The sequence below is a fragment of the Panthera leo genome, chromosome A3, assembly GCF_018350215.1.
Source record: "Panthera leo isolate Ple1 chromosome A3, P.leo_Ple1_pat1.1, whole genome shotgun sequence".
NCBI classification, from domain to species: domain Eukaryota; kingdom Metazoa; phylum Chordata; class Mammalia; order Carnivora; family Felidae; genus Panthera; species Panthera leo.
The window spans coordinates 96356262-96375370 of record NC_056681.1 but is presented as its reverse complement, the minus strand read 5'-3'; the positions used below and the strand labels follow the sequence as shown (position 1 = coordinate 96375370).

General features: G+C 36.4%; 1 long non-coding RNA gene across 1 annotated transcript; it reads left to right on the top strand.

Moving 5' to 3' along the window:
• Nucleotides 1-5783: 5783 nt before the first annotated feature.
• On the top strand, nucleotides 5784-11220 carry LOC122215081. Its single transcript, XR_006200226.1, has 3 exons — nucleotides 5784-5914; nucleotides 8642-8780; nucleotides 11203-11220. It is a non-coding gene; the product is annotated as an uncharacterized LOC122215081 (long non-coding RNA).
• The last annotated feature ends 7889 nt before the right edge of the window (nucleotides 11221-19109 follow it).

Sequence of the window (19109 nt, the reverse complement as noted above, 5' to 3'; positions counted from 1 at the left end):
GTTTAAGGCAAACAACACAGTTTCAGTCATGCTCCTCAAGATTCTTTCAGCCTTTATCCATTACCCAGTTCAGTGCCATTTTCACATTTTTAGATATGTGTTATAGAAGCATCCCATTTCTAGGTACTAAAATCCACATTAGCTTCCTGGTATGCCTGTAACAAATTACCATAAAATTAATAGCTTAAAACACCCCAGATCTGTTATCATACAGTTTTGGAGGTCAGAAGTCCAAAAGGGGTTGGAAAGCCTGTGTCCCATCTGGAAGCTCTAGAGAAAATCCATTTCCTTGCCTTTTCTACCTTCTAGAGAATGTTGGCATTGCTTGGCTCATGGTCCATGTTACTAACTTCTGCTTCTAGCTTCATATTGTCTCTGGCTCTGACCTTACTGCCTCCTTCTTATAAGGACCCTTACATAGAACCCTTTCAAATAATTGAGGATAGAATCCTAATATCAAGATCCTTAATTTAATCACATAAACAAAATATTTTTTTTCCCCATGTAAGAGAACATATTTACAGGTTCCTGGGATCAGGACATGTATGTCAGTGGAGAACCACTAATTCATCCCAGCACAGACTTCTAGAAAATATTTAATTTATTATTTATAAAATTGTTTTCAAGAATTAAAATAAATTAATATATCTGAAGCATGTAAAAAACTGCTGACCTTTTTATGGGCTAAATAAATTTTAAAAAATGTTTGTATAAGCAAGATTTTTGTAGAAAAACTTGAAAAACCAATAAATACATCATAGCATGTATTGTATATATACCTACATATCTGCACTATTGACTGGAGTGTTGGAAAATGAATGTGCTGCCATGCTGCCTATGGGGTGTAAGATGATTACAATTTTATGGGGTAGGCTAGTGATATAGGGAAATCAATACCTCTAATTATATTTTTTTCTTACGTCCATTTCATATTTATGTACTATCTTGAGAAAATGACTGATTTTCACTGAATATGTAATGCTCTGCTTTTGGTTAAATAAGAAAAAAATGGACAACCTGTTTAATTTCTAATGATAATAGATTAAACAAATTAGCATAGGTTCATATGGCTAATTGCTCTGTACTCATTAAATATGTCCTCGAAAGGTATTTAATTATATGAGGAAATGTTCGTGATACATTTTTCAGTGAAAAAACCTAATCATCGAAGAAAATATACAAATGATTTCACACCTACAGGATCTCAAATTTTTTTTCTTTGCATTTTCTAAAATTTTCTAGACAATGCATCTATTATTTGGGGGGAAAGGAGATCATTAAAAAAATCCATGAATGATCCAGAAAGTTTTTTTCTATTTTTTAAAAGTATAAATAGAAAAATGAATAAGTGTGAGTTCAGAATATATTCCAAATAAAACAAGTAAGACTTGGGATCTACAGTAATGATTAATAGCATGGGCTTGGGATTCAAGACGCAGATTAAAGCTCAGCTCTGATAATTGAGCTGAGTGAATTGGAGTTGGGTGAATTATGTTGCCTCTCTTTACCATATTTTCCTAATATTTAAAGTTGGAGTAGCATTAGGTATCTCACAGAATTTTTGTGGCTATTATATGAAATTATCCATGTAAAGTAATTTAGTACTGTTTATCACATAATAAAAGCTGAAGGAAGTTTAGTTGTTAACATCATCATCACCAAACAAAACTTATATTTTCCAAATTCCAATTTTAGTAAATACAAGTAGTCTAAAATCAATTCAGGAATCATCCAACAAATATAAGGATCTCTGAAATGAAGTAGGTGAAGTTTCTTCTTATTAACCTACCATATTTCCTACCCTCTCCTTTTGAACTCCAGATTCTCTTTTCCTTGCTTGACTTTTTCTTATTCCCTATGCACATATTGCCTTTTAAAATAAATAATTTAGTTATTAAGTATGTTTAATGTTTATTACCTGCAGTAAGATTCCCTAGGGCACTGTATTTAGTTTGTTTGGCTCATTACCATGCTCTCAATAAATATTTGCTGAATGAATGAATAAATGAATGGGTTTTATCCTGGTTTACTCCTGCAAAATTTGTATGTGCTAAGTTCTTATACAGCAGTGAACCTCCAAATTCAGACATTACCAAGGACTGCTTCATGTGATGGATATGTACATATGGATCAGATTTGTGTAGTGTAAATTACACATATTTTGTGCCTTATTGTTTCTGACCTTAGTTATCTGTGAAATAATTCCGAAGTCCTTTGGAATAAGTTAATGTATTTGTTATGGTGAATGGAGAGGTAATCATTAGCTGTCAGTTTTTTCTCTCTGGATTGAGGCTCAGATTACCTGGACAGAGGTATTCTTGGTGCATTCACTGGCTAGATATGGCTGGGTCTGTGTGTGTGATGTATTACGTAAGTGACTAAATGCAGGAAGTAGGAGGGAGTGGGTGTGCAAATGATTTAAATATGCCAGAAAAGATGGAATATAAGTTCTTATATTTTCTTTCTTACCTTCATCACACATATAGCATGATGGTCTTCCACTCTCACCCTTATCCATTTCAATCAAGAAAATATTATTTTCTTCAGATTTGGGCTAAATCTGTTAGGATTCCAGCTGGCACCGTAAGAATATTTCTTTTTGGTTATTAATAACATTTTTATAGTTATTAGCATCCTTATCATCATTCCTTATATATTTTTTCCTTCATTTGTAAACATGGTTTGTTTTGTGGAAGAATATTTCAAATTTAAAGAGTACTAAAGAGAGTGAAGTGCCCTAAAAACAACTGAGGTTTTATGTTGAAAGCATTTCTCTGAACACCTGTGAACTGTTGAATTTAATTGGGCTACAGCTGGTACAGGCTGTGGAGAGGAGGGAGCAGGCTGGCATTTCTAAGCAAGCATACATTAACATCACCCTGACTTTCCTCTAACAGGAGAGAGGGCAGAGTGGTCACGTATGACTCAGACTACATTAGGACATTCATACTCTCTTCTTTACCCTTTTATCTACATCTGTTTCCAAGATAGGGTCAGGAAAATGTTTAAGTGACTGACAGTGTTTAATAGGTTAACTCTACCAGTGGTATTACCATTTTATTACAACCCCTGCCCTAAACTGAAGTAATGAGAAAGAAATTGTGGAATTCCAGCAAGCAGTGTAGAGTAGTCAGGAAAGTATGATAGATAGTTATAAAATATACTCAATGCAGATGTCTGACTGCTCAGTAATTATGGACTATTGTTCTGCATGAGGATGTCCTTTTTTGGAAGAGGTGAATTTTTTCCAATGTTGGAAAGTAGTGAGAGAAGAAGAACCATTACTTAATCCCATTGAGAGGGTTGGCCAGCCTGGTAGAAAGGGTCATTTCTTGAGGTTTCAAATGTCACAAGCTAGTCTCTGCATCTTATATCCTTCCTCTGCAAATGGGGAATGAAGTTTTCTTCTATTCTTATTTTCTAACAGAGTTTTAAGCATCAAATCAGATTCAGAAACTGAAAACACTTTGTAAAAAGTAAAGCTGTAATATGCAGGTTCTGCAATTATTGAAGAGTGTGGTGTTGAAATTAGACAAAGGATCCATAGCAGTCAGGATTAGTTCTGTCTCACAGAAACCAAAATAGTACTGACATTTTTGCCCATAAAAAAGATGTTCACATTTCTTAAAAAGAAGTAAAACTTTTCAAAGTCATTTTTTCTTATATGGGTTCTTTGCTCCAGTCAAGTTAGTCTTCCTGTATTTTTTAAATGCTTTATTTCTTCCTTCTTGCATATTTTATTCAACCTATTTCTCTTTTTCTGCACTGTCCATATCCTTTACTTTATGTTAAGCAAAATAGATCACAAAATGAAGGATTTATTCTGGTTTTCTTAAACAGAGATTAATTCCTAAAAAAAAAAGATATTTGAGTATTTACTACACTCTAATATATATATATATATATATATATATATATATATACATATATATATATAATGTATTATATATGAATATATATATATTATGTATTATATATGAATATTTATATGAATATTAATTATGAGTAATTGATGGTGCTAATTTTATGGTAAGTAGTCAAAATGTTACTTAGCCAAGTAATTTAAACTTGCTAGCATAGGAGGTAGTATGCAAACAGAAAAATATGCCCTGAAATGTTCTGAAAGATGGCAGTTTTCTTTTTTCTTTTTTTTAAAGTTTATTTTGAGAAAGAGAGAGAGAGGGAACAAGAGTGGGGGAGGGGTAGAGGGAGAGGGGAGAGAGATCCCAAGCAGGCTCCACACTGTCAGTGCAAAGACTGATAGGGGGCTCAAAGCCACGCACCACGAGATCATGACCTGAGCCAAAATCAAGAGTCTGATGCTTAACCAACTGAGCCACCCAGGTGCCCCATGAAAGAAGGTAGTTTTCTAAGAGCTGATCTTTTAAGGCAGGATTCTCAGATACTGTGCTGAGGTAAGATCTCCACAAAAATCATTCCAGGTGAGTTACTTACTGCTTAGAACATTATCCCAATCCCATTTAATGATATAGCAATGATATTAACTATAGTATAAAGTCTTTAGAGGACTAAACAAGGGGAGTCATTCTGTGGTAGAACAATGAGTTACAGATGGGATTAGGCCAGATGGACAATGGATGTCTAGGGAGGTGAAACATAAGAGCATTGACCTCATCCCCAGAGCTCTCAAGCTTTCAGTTTTATCTAGTACAAGTATGGAGCTTTGAGCCTTCTAACATATGACTCATTCTGTTGAAGATATACAAAGGATTCAGGAGCCAATATTGTCCAAATTATCACTAAGTCGTTGCTGAATGAAAAGGACAGACATTTGCAGTAGGTAATCATGCCAAAAGGTTAACACTTAGGTACAGAGAACAGCTAAAAAACAACATAAATATGTATGGACAATCATGAAAAGTGGAATTTAATCATGAAAATAAGGGCAATAATTTCAGAAATGTGAAATTAATAAAACAATAACCATTAAAACAAAGAATGTTTTTAAGTGAAATATGGTAAATATTTCAGTACTGACTTGAGATTAGTAACTGAAGTTTGATACTTTATGGTAAATAAGGTGTGAAGCATATGTACATAGTAATAATAAAATTGAAATTCTCTGAAATAATGAAGGAAAGAGATCTGAATTTTGGAAGGATAAAGGTAAAAATTGATATATAAATGGCCAGTAAGACATACTGTGGTTAAGATATTTATCGAAAAAGATGAGAAGTATGTGTCAGGGGTGTCTGTGAAAATAAAACAACACACAAGTGATATGATTTCACCTGACCTCAGACACCCCATGGCAATATTCAAACTGTATGACAAGTATAGGAACTAATCTCACTGAGGGGAGATAGGGAAAAAGTTGCTTACCTAAGCAATGTGAAAAGTGAGTTTAGACTGTGAGACTAAAGACAATCGGTACTTTAATTGGTAAGGGTGTTGCCCAGTAGGGTGTAGGTTAATAAATATGAAGCCACTATACATTTATACTGGAATTGTGTATTAAGCAAATGAATGATGGATGGTAAGATCTAGGTTTCTCATTCTTAGACTCAGCTTACAAATAAACAATGCAGGAAGGCTAGAATGACCCATGTGGTACTGGATTACAGTTAGAGACATTAGTCTAAATTGAAGTTTTACATATATCTACAAATGTATATATATATAGTTATGTGTACATACACAGTTTGGTTTACACAAATACATTTCTTTATCACTTGAAAGATTCAATAATCAATGACACCTCAGGAGTAATGAGAACAAATGGTATCTATTTCTTGATTTTTAATAGTATTCTCCAATAAATGGACCATGGCTTCCTGGAGAGATGGCTGGTTATAGGACTGGGTCAGAGAATATACAAGATGTGTTTATGATACGTTGCAGAACCAGAAAGTAAAGGAGTGCTTAAAGCAAAACAAGACACACATTGATGGAGGTATGTCAAAGAAGTCAACTGAAAGAGCTCCCAAGCTACAACAATTTGAGCAACAAATTCAAATAGTATTGTATTAAAAGTCAGACGTATAAAACAATTTGCATGATTACATACATACTGGTATAAGTAAGAAAATGGAAACAAAAATCTCCCATGTAGTATTCCAAATAATTTATGTAGAAACTTCACTTTTAAAGAGGTAGACTAACTTCCAACTCCTCAGTTGAGGGTTGCATATAGTGACTTTCTTTCAAAGGGACCAGTATGGAAATGGAGGGGAAAAACTGTAATTTTACAGTGGGGAAACCTGACAAACACTACCTCAGCTATCAAGATTAAAGTAAAAAGGTATATTGACAGTATCTATCCTTGATATGATGTAATGAAAATGGTACTTGACCTCTGTAGTTTTCCTTCCAGAAGCATATTACCCATTCTCATCATGAGAAAAATAGCCAAATCCCCATCAGCAAAGCCATCAACATTGGGTTAAGTTCTTCTCATGCTGCCATCTCTGTAACTTTCTCTTCTGCCTCCCTTTTCCAATTTTAACCATCCCATCATTAGATTGGGCTTATCTGCATATGCCCAAATAATTTTCTATTTTAAGGTCAACTAGTTAGCAAACTTTATTTCATCTACTTACTTTCATTCCTTCTTGCCTTGTGAGGTAACATAGTCACAGGTTCCAGGATTTAGGACATGGATTATCTTTGGGAGACCATTCTACTACCTACTATGCAAGGTAGCAGTCAATTCTACTCAAAATTAAAACACATATTAGCTATTTTCTTCAGTATTTTCCTTAAACTTAGAAATAGGATTTATAATACAATATACCCTGAGAAGAAATATTTATCTGAAGTCCATCAATCACTTCAGTTTTTCCTCTATTCTATAAACTTAAATAAAATTAATTTAACATTTTAAACATTCTGTGTTGGTATATTTTTCATTATTTTTATGAGTCACTATATCTATTTATCTTCTATGTATCTATCTACCTATCTATCTATATGTGTGTGTATATATATATATATATATATATATATATATATAATAAGACATGACTAGACTACAATATGATATGCATGATGAAAAAACCCTGTAGGGGCGCCTGGGTGGCGCAGTCGGTTAAGCGTCCGACTTCAGCCAGGTCGCGATCTCGCGGTCCGTGAGTTCGAGCCCCGCGTCGGGCTCTGGGCTGATGGCTCAGAGCCTGGAGCCTGCTTCTGATTCTGTGCCTCCCTCTCTCTCTGACCCTCCCCCGTTCATGCTCTGTGTCTCTCTCTGTCCCAAAAATAAATAAAAAAAAAAAAAAAACAAAAAAAAAAAACAAAAAAACGTTGAAAAAACCCTGTATAATTTGATTCATGTGATACTGTTTATTTTATTTTTTATTAATTTTTTAGTTTAGGTGCAGTTAATGTAATTAATAAAAATTTATTTTATTGATTTATTTACCTTTTTTATAAGTTGTTTAATTCCAGTATAGTTAACATTCAGTGTTATATTAATTTCAGGTGTACAATATAGTGATTCAACACATCTATACATAACTCACTGTTCATCATGATAAGTGCTCTTTTTAATCCCCATCATCTGTTTCACCCATCCTTCCACCCATCTGCCCTCTGGTAACCATCAGTTTGTGCTCCATAGTTAAGACTCTTTTCTTTGGTTGGTCTCTGTCTCTCTCTTATTTTTTCCTCTTTGCTCATTTGTATTGTCTCTTAAATTCCATGTATGAGTGCTATCATATCGTATTTGTCTTTCTCTGACTTATTCCACTTAGCATTATACTCTCTAGTTTCATACATGTGTTACAAATGGTAAGATTTCATTATTTTTAATGGCTGAATAATATTCCTGTGTGTGTGTGTGTGTGTGTGTGTGTGTGTGTGTGTGTACCATCATCACATCTTCTTTATCCATTCATCTGTCAGTGGACACTTGGGCTACTTCAATAATTTGGCTATTATAAATAGTGAAATAGACATAGATGTGCATGTGTCCCTTTGAATTCATGCTTTTGCATGTTTTGGGTAAAATACATTTAATTAATGAAATTTTATTTTATTGATTATAATTTTCAAGATTGTATTAGTTTCTGAGAGTGCTTTAAAAATAATATTCATATAAAATATTTAATTTTTAACCATGAAAAAACATCCTTTAAAAAACTGAATCCAGAGCTGTAATTTATTAGAGGCCAAGAGGGATGTAATAGAATATAGTCCTATGGTTGATAGTCAAGGTATGCCTATTAACTTGAATTTGTAGAAGATAAGCCAGGGGATGTTTGACCAAGGGTCTGATCATCTATTTGAACTAAACAATAAAAGTAATTAGAATACAAAATAAAGTTGAGATGATACCTCATCTGTACACAAAATTATTTACTTTTGAATTTCCAAATTGTAGTATTCAGTTTTTTGTTTTAGGGGTAGGTTGTGGGAAAGGATGACATATACACAGGGTGATTCTGACTATTAAGATTTTACAGACTATGCGGATGTAGAGGAGAGGTAGACAGGGACCAAGAGCCTATCCTCTAATATCTACACATTTTCCTATATCTGAAAAACATAACTTGATGGCTTGGCTAAGCAAGGCTAAGCAAGGCATACATTTGGAGGGCAATGTGGACTGATGTCCATTAAAAAATATGTTATCTCTCCATTATTTCTTCTCTAATGTTTCCCCTCCATTATTTCTTCCCTGAAGATCAGGAAATTGATTCAAAAAGAGGAAGTGGCTGGTTGAAATTACCTAGCCTCGTGGTCAAGCTGGGAATAAAGTCAAATCTCTTGACTTTGTATTGTGCATATTTTCCTTGAAGAGTGCTGCTGGAGGTACATTTAAGGTAATGTGTGATTCTCTGCCATTAATGTCTTTTGCCCCAAACCAGGCTTGAGAGAGCTAAAAAAGTAATAATAAGGCAGATATATGACAAATAATGAAGATTAAAAGAAAAAAAAAACATAATAATTAGAGAAAAAGTACTTGCATAGAGAGGGCTTAATGCAGTTTTGCTTAGAAATGCATTTGGGAGCAAGAGCCTGTAAATAGGGTTCAGGAACTCTTAGAATTTTTTGAAAAGTGATATTATGTGTAAGTATTCACTAGTCAGGAGTGGGGAACCTCTTGAACCAAAGTGATATCATTTTTGTGTTTGTCAGAAAAGAAACATAGAATGAGAAAGCACGTGCTCATTTTGCACAGTTTCTTCATGAAAGGCACAGGAAAAAAGAAAACAGAGAGACAGAAACAGGGACAGAGAGGAAGGGAAAGAACATCCTATTCACTTCAAGAAGAGAGGCTCCAAGAGACCTAAGAGATGCAGCCACCACAGTGCCTAGCATGTAGAAGACACTCATTCTCACTTCTGAGACAGGATTGAGGAGAAACAATTTAGATTTAGAAATGAGTCTGGAACGTAATTGCTACACAAGTATCATCACATCAAACCCGCCATAGAGATCCAGTGCAAGTGTAGTATGATGACCACTATGGGAGAGAAGCCTGGGTCTAACCATTAAAGAGACTAATGCCAAGGTCATGTAACCACTCAGTTTAAGCTCTGATATGGGAACTCCTACTGCTTGCTCCAATAGTATACCTCTTGTCTAAGCACTGCTGCATGGTGCTGTATGATGGCTCAAGCTAGTCCTGTACTAGGGAAGGTTATCTCTTCTTATTTATTTATTTATTTATTTATTCATCCATCCATCTATCCATCCATCCATTCACTCATTCTTAAGAGAGATAGAGAGAGAGTGAGGGTGTGAGCAGTAGAGGGGCAGAGAGAGAGGGAGGGAGAGTGAGATTCCCAAGCAGGCTCTGCACTGTCAGTGTAGAGCCCTCATGAACTGTGAGATCATGACCTAAGCCGAAACCAAGAGTCAGACACTTAACCAACCAAGCCACCCAGGCTTAGTAAGGTTATTTCTATGATAAATTATTTAGGAACCACCAGAGACCTTTATAGGTGATTATTGCTAAAATTGAGTATTTTTTGTGTGTTGTCATCTTTTTGAATATTTCACATGTTCAACTTTTTAAGATTCCAAATATAAGTGAGATCATGAAGTATTTGTCTTTCTCTGTCTGGGTTATTTCACTTAGCATAATGTCCTTTATATATATCTATGTTGTTTCAAATGACAGGATCTCCTTTTTTAAGGCTGAATAATATACCATTGTATGTGTATGTACGATAGTCTCTTCATCCATTCATTCATCAGTGGACGCTTAGGTTGTTTCTAAATCTTGGCTATCATGAAAAATGCTTCAGCACATAAGAGAGCATACATATTTCTTCAAGATACTAATTTCTGGGGCACCTGGGTGGCTAAGTCAGTTAAGTGTCAGACTTCAGCTCAGGTCATGATCTTGCAGTCTATGAGTTCGAGTCCTGCATCAGGCTCTGTGCTGACAGCTCACAGCCTGGAGCCTGCTTCAGATTCTGTGTCTCCCTCTCCCTCTGCCCTTCCCCCACTTGCTCTCTCTCTCGCGCGCGCGCTCTCAAAAATAAGTAAACATTAAAAAAATAAATAATAAAGTATACTGATTTTATTTCCATGGATTATATCCAGAATTTCCATGGATTATTTCCATGGATTATATCCAGTACTATATCATATGGTAATTGTATTTTAATTTTTTGTGGGATTTTCATACTGTTTTCCATAATGGCTATACCAGTTTAGAGTCCCACCAATAGTGGATAAGGGTTGCCTAAAAAAGTCAAACTCATAGAAGCAGAAAGTAGAATGGTAGGTGCCAAGGTCTGAATGGTGGGGAAAATGGGGAGATTCTGGTCAAAGAGTACAAGGTTTCATTTACAGAGGATGAATAAGTTCGGGAGATCTAATCACAGCATGATGACTAAAGTTAATAATACTCTATCAGATAACTGAAATTTGCTAAAAGCATAGATCTTATGTGTTCTCAACACATAGAAATGTGAGCTGATGGATATGTTAATTAGCTTGATTATGGTAATTGTATAAGGTAATATACATTGGTATACATATATCAAAACTTAACAATGTATACTTAAATGTATACAATTTTTATTTGTCAATTATACTTCCAGAAACCTGGATTAACTAATTAATGCAAGCAGATCACAGCTCCAAGAAAAACAAACAAACAAAAAAATCACATGTATTAACTTCTTCAATGCTTGCAAAAACTAAACTAAATGATAATATTGTCTCAGTGTTATACAAAGGTAAATTGAGGCTGACACATTAAATGTATTGGACATGTTTTCACCTTAGTTAAGACAGAGCTGGGAGTTGAAGAAGTTGTTTGCAGAACTCATGTTACTAGAATAGCCTGGCCTAGAACTCGAAACTTCTGCAGTACTGATTCCTTTGAGTGATGTCAAGGAAGACCAATGTCGATAAATCTATTTATCTCACTGGAGAAGTTTTGGTTCTTGCACCATGTCACGGATTCTGTACAAACTCAGTTCTGAGCACCTACTCTGAGCCAGCCTGTGAGTATGCAAGTTTAGCATATACAATTATAGCAATGACAATGCCTTCACTCTAAAGGAGTATACAATCATTAAAGCAAATTTCTTAGGATGGGACACAAGTTAGAAGATTTAAAGAGTGGGGCGCCCAGGTGGCTCAGTTAGTTAAGCATCCGACTTCGACTCAGGTTGAAGGTCTTGCAGTTTGTGAGTTCCAGCCCTGCGTAGGGCTCTGTGCTGACAGCTCAGAGCCTGGAGCCTGCTTCGTATTCTGTGTCTCCTCTCTCTGCCCCTCCCATGCTCATGCTCTGTCTCTCTCTGTCTCTCAGTAAGAAATAAACATAAAAAAAAAAAAAGATTTAAAGAGTCAGGAAGAGAGAAGCTATTATTTAACAAAAGAAATGCAAAAATCAGAGGTAATTGGTTGCAGTGTCAGTATAGAATCATAGACTTTCAGTCTCTCAAACTTTAATACAGTTTTCTACCCCTAAAATCTTCTTTCACTAGAAAATTGTGTTGTTATATATTTTGTATTACCTACTCCCTTGAAATATGATTGCAAACAAAAGATTCAAAGCAAATTTCTTTTCCTCAAAAGTAGACAAATATGCAAACTTCCGTATAAAATATAAGGATGTTTCCTGACCCCAAGTTAGAGCCAAATGTTTAGAGTCGAGTATGGCAAGATGAGCCATTAGTAATAAGGATATATTTGATAATAAAGAAACACCTCTAAATTCTTAGAAACTGGAATTATCAGCAGTACACCCACTGCCTATTACATACAGTTGGTCAAATTTTATTTAGCACTTATTTACTCCCCAGAGTGAGATTAAGGCTGATGGAACACACAGGAAGAAGAACGTTCTCCCTTCAAGGATGTCACAATATTCTTGGATATATAAGATATATATATCTTAAAAAGTCATAAAATATTTGCTGTAAGAGTGAGAATCTTCATCAGAAAAATTATGCAATCATAAACTTTTAGATCGATCTAAATTTCTCTGTCTTAAAAATAGAGTATCTCTAAGGGCACTCCAACTTACCATTATATGATTATATCAATAGCAGTGAGATGCAGGCAGTATGGAATTCAGAAAAGAAATAGCTTCTGTCCAAAGTTCTAAGTTCCTACACCAGTTTTTCTTTTTCTTTACCGTCCACTTTTGAATCTCTCAGCCTGCAGATCTCTCCTTCTTATCTCTAGAAGTGTGGCTTCTCACAGTGTTCTTCTTTCCTGATGCCTGAAAATTGTACCTGAACAAGGATGCCATTCCTTGTATCTTGAATGAATTGGATCACCAGCAAGGGAGGGGCATCATTTTCAGTGTTCCAATTTAGAAATATGTACTCCATCATCCATGCCACCCCCCTTGCCCCTTGGTTCATGCCCGGGCAGCATTCAGAAATCAAATAGTTTGTGGGATGTGCTTGCAGATTTCTAGAGAAAAGTTACTCCTTTTATTATACCCCCTTTTGGAGAGAAAATTGCAGGGCTTGTCTTCCCCCAATAGCAGGACAGAATCACTCTCAGTGTATGGAAATAAACCAAGGTCTTTTAAGTGTCCTTCTCTGAAAATCATTGCACCTCTGGGTTTTCAGAGAACCTTGGGCTCCTGAGGTAGAGAGATGGAGGAGTTAAGAAACAGGGCACACACGTTGCTCTCTGTGCTCTCTGATGTGGCTTATCTATGGATTTCCCCAAGTTAATTGGACAGCATCAGAAGTAGCTGAACTTGAACCATCTGATTTTAATGTTTTTATTATTATTTTTGAGAGAGTGAGCTGGGAAGTAGCAGAGAGAGGGGGGCAAATAGAAGATCTAAAGTAGGCTCTGTGCTGACAGCAGAGAGCCCGATGTGGGTCTCAAACTCATGAACCGTGAGATCATGACCTGGGCTGAGCCATCTTACTTTGATTTACCAAGTAAGCCACTCACGGAATGAATAAGACAAGAAGAGAGTTGAGATGTGTATTTTGTTTACCTCTCCAGATACATTTTTTATTCTTCTCTGCTCTAGCATATGACATAATGCATCAAACAGGTTCCCTTATCTTCTGGTATCCAAGTGAGTTCCCCCCCATGAGAGGCATCTGTGGGACATAAGAAGGCAAAAAGAATTAAAATAAGGAAAATTTATCCCCTAGCACCATGCCTGTCACATCTGGTTTGGCAGTGACTGTGTTCCTCTACCTAAACCATAGCTCCTATTAAGAGGTCTCTTCCAGGGACTAAAGCCATAGCCCCTGCCAGATGAATTTCATCTGCACAACTCCAACTCTCACTGAAATTCAGTAACACTGTTTCTTTATTTTGCTCTTCAGGACTGGGGGTGGTAACAGCTTTCAGATCCCTGGGTGCATCAATATCCTTGTTGGCTCCCTGAATCCAGTGCACAGGTGTGTAAATAGTTAATTCGTTATACTTTTTCACTACTCCTTTTGAGACTATTCTATGCTGGGAATCTGACTGATACAGATGATAGTGTTTTGGATTGGATTTATCTTTAGAGCACGAACAAAGAGCTGAAATGGAATGGTAACAAACTGGATCCTCAGATCAGAAACCTGGAACATTAGGGTTCTTGAAACAACTCACAAGCATTTGGCCAAACAGACAATATGTTCAGCCATCCATTTTACAAAGGAAGAAATGTGCCCATTCATCTATACCTGTTTCCCTCTTCCCTCTCCTTGCCCAATTACAGAAAGGGTGCATGGGAGACAGAAAAATAGATCAGGAAAGTGAAGAAATTATCTTACCCCACTTCATCCTCACCTCAAGACTCCAAGCAGCTAAAACCACAGACAGATCTCGCCTAAAATACAGGTAGAGGAACAGAAGTATCTTAAATGAAATTTAAAAATGAACAGAACTGGATTTTGAAACTGAAATAAGATGGTTTGAATCAATTGAAGTGACTGGCATTATGGAATTTAGTCACAAGTTATAAAGGAATCAATAGGAAGGGGGTTTATATAGAATTGCCAAGCAGTTATTGGAAAAATCAAATGGTTTCTCATTTAAACCTGTGAAGAGTTGTGAGTCTTCAATAAATCAATTGTACCAAGTGGTATGTTGTGGTCAGCCTGCTTTAGACTTACTGATGCAGTAATAAATATGTAGCCATTACATTTAACCAGCTCCATCTATGGGATATACTTATTAAGGAGTATATTCCTGCTCTCCATTTGAATATAGTCAGAAGCACTAGATTGTCCTCATTCCCTGGATATAAACCAGATAAGATGCTGTGAAATAATAGAAGAAAATATGTATTCATCTCTATCGCTGGTTCCTGGTACAGAGCTCCTAAAACTCCAGTAGTTTCCTAATAAGACCGTATAAGCTTCTTTTGTTCTAACATTTGGTCTTTAACCCAGGTTCCTTACATGGTGTGTGTGTGTGTGTGTGTGTGTGTGTGTGTGTGTGTGTGTGTCCCTAAATCCCTTGGGATTTCCTGGGTGACCAGAATGAATGCCTATTGTACTAATGAGGTGACTCTTCATGGGCTCCTACATGGGGGCTGGTCAACAGGAAGACCAAGTTGTAAAGTAGACACTTGGAACTTTCAGCCCCATCCCTCATCCTCCAGAGAGGGGAGTGGGGCTAGAAATAGAGCTAATGATCGACCATCCCTATGTGATGAAACTTCCATAAAAATCCCCAAAGTGTGGAGTTCAGAAATCTTCTGGGATGGTGAACATATTAAGGTTCTGGGAGAGTCATACATCCAGAGAGGGCATGGAGGCTCCACTCCCTTCCCACATAACTTGTCCCAAACATCCCTTCCATCTGGATGGTCATCTGTATCCTTTATTATGTCCTTGTATAATAACCAGTAAACAGTAAACTGTTTCCCTAAATTCTCTGTGCTGCTCTACCAAAATATTCAAACTGAGGAGGGGATTATGAGAATCTCCAATTTATAGCCAGTTGTTCAGGAGCAACAGGTGACAACCTGGATTTGCAATTGGCATCTGAAGTGGGGGACAGTGCACTGGGGCTAAGCCCTAAACCTGTGGAATCCAATGCTATATCCCACAGGTAGTATCAGAATTGGATAAAATTGTAAGACACCCAGTTGTTATTACAGGATTGCTTGATAGGGAAAAACTCCACACACCTGGTGTCAGAAGTGCTATGAGTGTGGTAGTCGTGTCAGAGTAAGGGAGACACAGGAGGAAGAGTGAATTTTTTTCCTACTAAGGAGCCATACATTTCTACTTATTCTTAGATAATAAAAGTTTCATAGTCACTTTAAGTACAAATCACAGTCTCAACTCATTAAATAAAATGTCTTCTCAGAATATTCCAAAATCATACCTTGATTTAAAGTTGAAACTTCTCCATTGTCGCAATAAAGTCTAATGCTAAAGGTTCAGGTGATTATCTGAGGGTTCAGTTCAGCAAAAGATCAGGTGATTAGCTTCTTACTTTTCTCACCTAGTACTTCTGTTCCCCCTTCTACATCTTGCTAACTATGGCTGTGACTTCTTCAAGGAAGCAGGAATACTCTTATTTAAGAAAGTTTGTAGGGGTGCTTGGGTGGCTCAGTCGGTTGAGCATCTGACTCTTGATTTTGGCTCAGGTCATGATCCCAGAGCTGTGGGATTGAGCCCTGAGTTAGGCTCCACCCTGAGCATGGAGCTTATTTGATATTCACTCTCTCCTCTCTCTCTCTCCCCCTCTCCCCTACTCATATTCTCTCTCTCAAATGCATATGTGTGTGTGTGTGTGTGTGTGTGAGTGTGTGTGTGTGTATATGTGTGTATATATGTGTGTGTATATATATATATATATATATATATATATATATATATATATATAAAGAAAGTTTTAATAAAATGGTTTTAGTTATCTAGGTGTGGAGCACTCTATGGATTTTGTAGACATTTAAACCAGCTCTTTCTCACTCACTCCCAACTGGTGCTTTTGCACATTCTTCAGAAAAATATCCCTTTATATTGCTGCAATTTCCTTGAGTTGTTAAAGCTGTCTTCCTAAGTTTTATTGAAGGGGGCAGGATAAGTTCCCTCCAAATTTTTAAATTTCAAGCATTTGATACTCTCAACCTCAGTATGGATATAGGGGTTGAGAAGGATAAGTTTGTAAATTTTCTTTGTGTTATCATTTCAATTGCCTTTGAATCTCAGCAGAAACATAATTTCCATATGAAACTGGCGTGGCTCCATAGGGATTGCCTTATATTGTTGTAGGTAAACCCTTGTGTTATGAAATGACTATTTTTGTCAATCCAAAACTATATGTTGAAGCCCTTATATGTTGAAGCCCCAATCTCAAAATTATATGTTGAAGCCCTATTTGGATTTGGGGCCATTTAGAAGTACTAGGTTTAGATGAGGTCATGGACAGTGAAGCCTCCATAATGGGATTTGTGTCCTTGTAAGAAGAAAAAGAGACCAAAGCATCGTCCTCTCCCTCCCCCTCTCCCTCTCCCCCTCCCTCCTCCTCTCCCTTCCTCCCCCTCTAACTCTCCCTCTCCCTCCCTTCTACGCCCCCACCCATGTAAGGATACTGCGAAAAGGTGACCACCTGCCTAGAAAAGGGCCCTCATCAAGACCTGAAACCACTGGCACCTTGATATTAGACTTCCCAGCCTCCAGAATTGGGAGAAATAAGTGTCTGTTGTTTAATTCACCCAGTATATGGTATTTTCTTCTAGCATCCTGAGAAGACTAAGACACCCTGAGAGTTGATATGTCTCCAAACCTCCATTCGAACTCATTGTGTCAAAGACAGACTTGTTTCTCTGCTTCTCCACAAGGGTGAGTTTCTATTCTCCATGGGCTATACGGAACACAGAATTTAATTGCCCCACTGTGGGGAGTCAGAAAATGCACTTTTCCCTTCTCCAAGGTTTCGGAGAGTGTGCCCAACATTTTGCATATTTGGGCAACCGAGTAGGCTATAAAGTTTGAGAGAAGGCGCTGAATTTTTTTAATCTCTCATAGCCTTGGTTTCCATTATAGTATCTGATCTCTGGTATGAATTTAATATAGACATTGTGAGTAGAAAGAAATTTGAATAGAATTCATTCATGTTAAGAGTGTCCTCAGTTTGGGAGGCCATCTGGTTTTATAATAATTACAGAGAAAATGACTTAATTGTAAGTTAATTGTATGCAAGAAGAGAAAGTCATCTCACAAAGTTCTCCCCTTCTTTTGTGATTGGGATTGTTTTTGAAGTGGAGTCTGGATATAACTATTGTCTTATGTCCCCTCCTTCTATTCTCTCAACTCCAGCAGAAGCTAAAGTTGGAGAAAACAGGTAGAATTCTTTAGGTGTTAAGGTATAAGGTAGCAGGGTTATAGCCAACTGGACATGGGTGTTTTATGTTTACCAAGGAGTTAAACATAAGAAAAGGGTGCCTTGAAAATAAAACAGGTCATAGGAAAGGAAAAAATAGCAGATGGTAATAGTCAGTCTAGGCATAAATCAGTCCACCTAAAGGGGAGTGGAAGCAATCTATCAACAGAAATGACTGAAGAAAATATAAAGTAATGTGTTTTCTTCATTAGTTGCAATTTGATATTTTATTTTATTTTTTCCAACACAATTCTTTATCACAGTTTATTAATTTATGTTAGGGTTACAGCATGTTTATGAAAAAGAAAAGTATATCAACAGAAAATATGTCATTTTACATAAGTCAACTCATGTCTGTATAATTGTTTAGAACAAGATAATGTCTATTTTAATCAGTAGGAAAATAATGGTTACTCAATAAATGATCTTGGGCCAATTTGTTATCTGTTCAAAAAAATATGTGTCTTACAGCATAAGATAAATATTCAGATTAAATAAAGATATAATTTATGAATACATGAAAATACATGTGATAGCAACACTCAAAATTAGACACAAAACCTAGAAGCTATAAAATAAAAGGTCGACTCATTTGATTACCTGAAAATTAAAATCTTAAATACGAAGAAAGACCATAAGAAATTCTTTTTAAGTTTATTTATTTATTTTGAAAGAGAGAAAGGAGAGAGAGAGAGAGAGAGAGAGAGAGAGAGAGAGAGAATCAGGTGAGGAGAGACAGAGAGAGAGACAGAGAGAGAAAGAAAATCCTAAGCAGGCTCTATGCTGTCAGCACAAAGCGCAACATGGGGCTCAATCTCACAACTGTGAGACCGTGACCTGAGCCGAAATCAAGAATTGGATGTTTAATGGACCAAGCCACCCAGGCGCCCCAAGACCATAAGTAGTCTTTTATAAATGACAAGCTTTCTATTTTAAGATCCATTTCTTTTTTTTATTTAAATTTAGTTAGCTAACATACAGTGCAATATTGGTTTCAGGAGTAGAATTCAGTGATTCATCACTTACATGCAACACCCTGTGTCCATCACAAGTGCCCTCCTTTAGTACCCATCACCCATCTAGCCCATCTCCCATCCACCTCCTTTAACCAACCCACAGTTTGTTCTCTAACATTAAGAGTCTCTTGTGGTTGTTTCCCTCTCTTCCCTGCCACATATCCTTGCCCCTATGCTCATCTGTTTTGTTTCTTAAATTCTATATGTGAATGAAATTCTTTGGTATTTGTCTTTCTCTGATTGACTTATGTGTTAGCATAATACATTCTACATACATAATACATTCTAGCTCTGTCCAAGTCATTGCAAATGGCAAGATTTCATTCATATTTCAGCAAATATATGAAGGTACAGCAA